The sequence below is a fragment of the Tursiops truncatus genome, chromosome 19 (assembly GCF_011762595.2).
Source record: "Tursiops truncatus isolate mTurTru1 chromosome 19, mTurTru1.mat.Y, whole genome shotgun sequence".
Classification (NCBI taxonomy): domain Eukaryota; kingdom Metazoa; phylum Chordata; class Mammalia; order Artiodactyla; family Delphinidae; genus Tursiops; species Tursiops truncatus.
The window spans coordinates 3,406,566-3,412,582 of record NC_047052.1 but is presented as its reverse complement, the minus strand read 5'-3'; the positions used below and the strand labels follow the sequence as shown (position 1 = coordinate 3,412,582).

The window sequence follows — 6,017 nt, the reverse complement described above, 5'->3', positions numbered from 1 at the left end:
AACGCGGCGTTCTCCGCGGGGCGGCGGAAGGCGGGGACCGCGGATGCTACGAGCCCGCGGATTGGCGAGCCTGAACGAGGCTGCGAGCGGACCCCGCCCCTCTCGTGGGCAGGCCCCGCCCCATCCCGTGTCCCGGCCCGCCCCTCCCGTGGGCCAGCGCGCCTGGCGCTGCCGGCCCACCTGCACCTCGTACAGCCTTCGGCGTCCCTTCACCTGCCCCGGGCGCCCGCCCGCCAACACCGCGAGTCAAACTGCGGGTGGGCTTCGGGGCCAGGAGTATATGCATGTAATTGGTTACGGCGTGACCTGGCTACACAGACGCGGCCCCGGGCCGCAGCGGAGCGAGCCAAGGCGTTGTTTCCTTTAACGTCACAATCTTCTGTCTTCCCTGTACACGGGGTTAATATCTATAAAAATGAAGATTCCTGGGAATTCCCTGGCGGTCCAGTGGTTAGGACTCCGCGCTTTGGGCCCGGGTTGATCCCTGGTTGGGGAACTAAGATCCCACAAGCAGCGCGGTGCGGCCAAAAGAAAAAAAACACGCAGATTCCTCCACTGCACCCACATATTCCAATTCGGAAACCACGGGGGAGAGGCTCACAATTTGCACTTTGGCAAACTCCCCAGGTGAGACTTGTGAAGGGTCAACTTTGCCCGACTGGGGCAAATAACGTATTGATGAGCTCATCTGTTGGCCATTCCGGGTGCCCTCTATACCGCGGGCTCATGGTAACCTTTACAACAGGGGTTCTAAGACCCGCCTGTCAGCATCCCCTGGGAGATTCCGAATGTTCACATGCACACACCTGCAGACTTGTGATTCAGGGGTCTGGGTGAGGACACAGTGTTGATTTTAATCAGGGATTTTGATGGGGTGATAATAGGCCAGGAAAACTTCCCAGGAGGTGAAGCAGCTAGAAGAAAACTGGGGTGGGGTGGGGGTGGGGGGTCAGGAAGGGGCGGGGGGCGGGGGGAGTTGAGTTCAACACCATGATCATTAGGCTCTAAGAAAAAACATATGTGACAGGAGGATTTCAGGGTTCTAGATCCCAGCAGGAAAGCTGCCTCACCCCAGAAAACAGCACGCTTTCCTCTCTAACCACCCTGAAACCTGCCCCATGTCAGGTTGTCGGGAAGATGAAATAAGGCCATACTTCAGTTCTGCTCACTCGCATGGCCTGGAAAGTTGTCTGGTGTTTATCTGCATTGGAAGCTGTCATTGCAGGCCTGGAGATTTCCTTCATTGTGTCATTTACGAAGACAAATACTTTCAAAGAAAATAAAAGATCCTTCGGGATGCTGTGTGAGAGCACGTGACCACTCTGAACTTCAGTCTCTTCATCTGCAAGCCAGGTAGGAAGAGGAGTACCCAGGGGGGTTGCGGGGGAGGGGAAGCTGTAGGCCACCTGGCCCCTCCTAAAATAGAAGCTCCCTCAGTCTGCAGAGTGTGTGTGCCAGCTTGTCTGGGTTTTGACTGATGGGGGAATGTTTTCCTGACTGGCAAATATCTGCGTTTCAAATTGGGTGAGGCTTCCCTCGCTGATTTTCACAAAACTTTTTGTAAAAGAGCAAAGGAAAAAAGCTGGCTGGAAAGCCGAGGTTCAGAGAGGCCTCAGCAGAATGGGCAGGAGAGCTAGCAGAGCCCGGTACCTTGGTGTCCTTATGGGTTAGGTGGGGACAGTGCCGCTGCTTACCTTGCAGGGCTGTTGGGAGAACGAGACAAGGGGGGTGCAGCTTTACACACTGCAAAATGGTGGCGTCCTGGAATCGCAAACTTGAGCAGAGACACCGAGGTCCTTAGGGGGCTTATTAAAACAGCACAAATCACAATAGCCAGCAGGTGGAAATACCAAATGTCCATCAGCTGAGGGTTGGATAAACAACATGGGGTCCATACTTATTACCGAATATTATTCGGCCACAGACAGGAACGAAGCACTGGTTCATGCTACAATGTGGAGGACCCTTGAAAACATTGTACTGCATGAAAGAGGCCAGACGCAAAAACCATATATGATTCCATTTACATGAACTGTGCAGAAGAGGTAAACCCATAGAGACAGGAACTAGATTAGTGGTTACCAGGGTTGAGGGAGAGGGGGATGGAGTTTCTTTTGAGGTGGATGGAAATGTTCTGGAATTAGACAGTGGTGGTTGTTGTTCAACTCTAAACATACTAAAAACTACTGACTGAACTGTAAACTTTGAAAGGGTGAATTGTACAATATGTGAATTATTCCTCAAGAGAACTGTGATTTAAATGCCCCTCCCTAAGCTCCAGACCCAGGCTTTCTGACTCAGTAATCACACACTTTACACGCTCCCCAGGAAGTTCTTATAATTGCAAAACTGGGGAGGGAAGGGATTTGTCCCAATCCAGTCCGGCTCTGAGCTGCTCCCAGGACCCAGAGAGGACTCCTGATAGCCCATCCTCAGGCCTGGCCTCTGAAAGTCGGGGAAGGAGAGAGGGAAACAGACAAGAGGAAAAGTCAAGCGGGAGGGGGGATGGGGTGCTACTTTAGACGGGGTAGTCGGAGCCCTTGCACCATTCATTATCTCCTGTTGTGAACAGTGCCTCCCCAGGAAGCTAGATGACCCCTGTGGTAGGAATTAAGAGGTGGGGACAAAATAAATCGGGATGGAGGGGCACATCTCCTGGGCAGAACTCCAGATGGTGTGATAAAGCTCATCACTCCTGAAGTGCGGGCCGCCCATGGCCACTTCCTTCTAAAGAGAACAGGATGGAAACAGGGAAAAACAGAGAAACCTGACCGACAAGCCCTCAGCCAAGTGATCAAGATCAACATGGGGGCTTCCCTGGTGGCGCAGTGGTTGAGAGTCCGCCTGCCGATGCAGGGGACACAGGTTCGTGCCCTGGTCCGGGAGGATCCCACGTGCCGCGGAGCGGCTGGGCTCGTGAACCATGGCCGCTGAGCCTGTGCGTCCGGAGCCTGTGCTCCACAACGGGAGAGGCCGCAGCAGTGAGAGGCCCGCGTACCGGAAAAAAAAACAAAAAAAAAACACATAAAATTAAAAAGTCTCCCCTCCAGGTTCCCCCGGGGCACCTAACCGAATGTCCCCCTCAGGGTCGTCAGCACTGCAATACCTTCTGGTCACATTTGAATTTAGGCCACAGAACAGTGCTCCCCAAATGAGTCAGCAACCCGGCCTTCTGATTTTAAAGCAGTGGATCTTTCTGAAATACTGGAAATGTCCCGTAGCTGTCCGATCCAGGACAGTAGCCACTAGCCCCACGTGGAAACTGGGCACTTTCGGGGGACTGGCGTCCTCTGTAGGGGCGGGGCCCCAGACACGGGGCCGGTCGCCCACCAATGCACCTCGATGATCGTGGGGTTGAGCACATTGGGAAGGGCCCGTGGTCCCCCTGCACAGAGCATCTGCGTTCAGTCCCAGGTCAGTCTACCTCAGAGGTCTGAACCTCTGCCACGGGGGAGCGATATTCTTACAGCGAGGAGACAGTGGTCCAGGAAAACAAAGAATTAATTACAGCGAAGAATCGAGGAGGTGGGCGAGACCTTCCAGGGACTCTCGGCCCTGCCTGTGCAGGAGAATCTGCCGGATCCCCGGCCACACCTGGACCGAGGGAATCAGAACCTCCGGGTGGGGCTCAGGCCTCGGCCGTGGCTGGGAGGCCAGCCACTCTCCTGTGGTCTCCAGGGGACTTTAGGAGAAGCAGTGACTTGCTGCTGGTGGTACCTCCCATCTAAAGAGGGGGCTAGAATTACAGTCACAGCAGCAAAAGGGAAACGCAGAATGGAAAACACCTCCTCCGGAAAGTCTCCCTTCCTGGCCCCAGCTGAAAGGGGCAATGCGGTGGTACCTACCGAGCAGGGCCCTGATCATAGCACAAGGCTGCTTCCCTACCTGGGCTCCCACCAGAGAGTACGGCTCCTCCTGGGACGTGGACACCGCCTGCCCCTCTGAGGTCTCCGAGGCAAGGCGACAGCATGAGCCCCGCAGGCCTGACGTCACCTGCTGTTTCTGGCCCTTGGCGGCTCCCACTGGTGGGGGCCCAGCCACTTCAACGGGTACCCGTTCCATCCTTCATCTCCTAGAGTCCTTGAGCCCTTGAGAGGTGGGCCGGGACTGACACAGGTGAATCCTCAGCTGCGTCTGATGCAGCCATGTAGACAGCGGGGGCTCCTGCACGCAGCGGCAGTGTTGTTTCTTCTCACGACAGCCCTCACGGTGTTCTCTCTGTTGAGTGCGGTGACGAGTGGAGCAGGAAAGACAGGCGGCGGCCAGTTCTCCAGGGCTGCTGTGTAAGCTGCTACCAGGACCTGGACCAGATCCTGCGCCCAGTGGCAGGCTGTGTGAGGGATGCAGGTCGGGGAGTGACATGCGCCGATTCGCAGTTTAGAAAGAGAACTCTGGGGGATGGAGTGGGGATGGGACTCGGTCTGGCAGCAGGAGACTCACCTGGAGGCTGGGAGCAGACGTCTAGCAGAGCTGTGGCACCTAGGGCACAGCCACGGGGATCTAGAGGAGGAACGGTCTGAAACCAGAGCCCATGGACTGTCTGCCGGTGTCCAGAAAAGCCAGGTCCGGGGACGCCTCCGGACCCCACCCAGGTGACCACAGCTACCTGTGGCTCCTTACAGCCTGGCAGTGCCCCCGCTGCCAGCCCCACCCCTGGGCCCACGAGTCCCTCCCTGCCGCTCCCCGACCACCAGTGTCTGGCAAGGGAGCCATCCCGCCAGTCGCACGGTGCACATCACGGCTGAGCCAGGGGCTCTCAAATGCCTCCGACATGGTGCGAATACACTCTTGTGTCTTTTTGCCATCTGCCGCTGTCATTAAAAACTTACATTTCCATCTGTTTTCACACTTTTCTCGCCTCCCAGCTTCCCTTCCCGGAGGCATGTAGCACGAATCCCACGCCGAGGACCCGAACGTTCCCTCGCCTCTTGGAATCTGGGAGCTTCTCCGCGACGCACAGGGGTTAGGGGTAACGGCCTTTGTGGGTGACCAGAGCTGTTAATTCCTCTTAGGTCGCTACTGACAGTGACCTCTGCCCCTCCCCCCACTCCTCCACACACACTTTGCGGGGAGCCACTTAACAAAACTTTTTTGTTGGTCGTTTTCATCTGTATGTGTGGCTTTGGCATTAAAAATACATGAAAAATAAACTGCAGGGCTTCCCTGGTGGCGCAGTGGTTGAGAGTCCGTCTGCCGACGCAGGGGACACGGGTTCGTGCCCCGGTCCGGGAAGATCCCACATGCCGCGGAGCGGCTGGGTCCGTGAGCCATGGCCGCTGAGCCTGCGCGTCCGGAGCCTGTGCTCCGCAATGGGAGAGGCCACGGCAGTGAGAGGCCCGCGTACCGCAAAAAAAAAAAAAAAAAAAAAAAAAAATATATATATATATATATATATATATATAAACTGCAGACATTAGTAACCATTCCCCCAGAATGTATTTCAGGAAGAACAGACTAGAGAAATAAGGATCAGAGAGCCATGTTTTGAGTTCAAAACAAGTTGTCATTCTAGACCAGCCCCGAAGAGACACCCACCCCCAGCTATATGGCATCCCTGACCTTCCATGAAGAGTCAAGTCCACATAGAACCCAACAACCCCACAAGGTCGTGACCACAAACTACTCCTGGTAGACCTTCTCAAATACAGCTTTGCAAGTGTCAGCATAGTTACTAACATTCTAGAGGGCTTTTTAGACCCTGTGCCAGGCGTTATTCTAGGTTCTGTACGCGTGGTCATCCGCTGCATCTTCCCAACAACCTAGTTACTACCCTCATCTGTAGACTGGGGAAAACTGAAGCTCAGAGAGGCAAAGTAACTTGCTCCAGGTCACCCAGCTGAGACATGGAGCCCGGGGATGGACCCCAGGAGGCAGGGGCCAATTCAGGATAAGGAGAAGGTTTCTGCTGCTGGGCCCCCGGGGCTCAGACCCTGCGGAACCTGGGGCAGCTAGGAAGCCGGGTGCCTCACAGTGTGTCCCCGGGCCAGCAGCACTGCCGCCCTGCGAGCTGGTTAGGG

The 6,017-nt window shown here is 55.6% G+C and overlaps 1 long non-coding RNA gene across 1 annotated transcript; it reads left to right on the top strand.

The window, feature by feature from the left end:
- Positions 1 to 218: 218 nt before the first annotated feature.
- Positions 219 to 5,500, top strand: LOC141277177 (uncharacterized). The gene is made up of 3 exons (XR_012328133.1): positions 219 to 627; positions 1,126 to 1,353; positions 4,866 to 5,500. It is a non-coding gene; the product is annotated as an uncharacterized lncRNA (long non-coding RNA).
- The last annotated feature ends 517 nt before the right edge of the window (positions 5,501 to 6,017 follow it).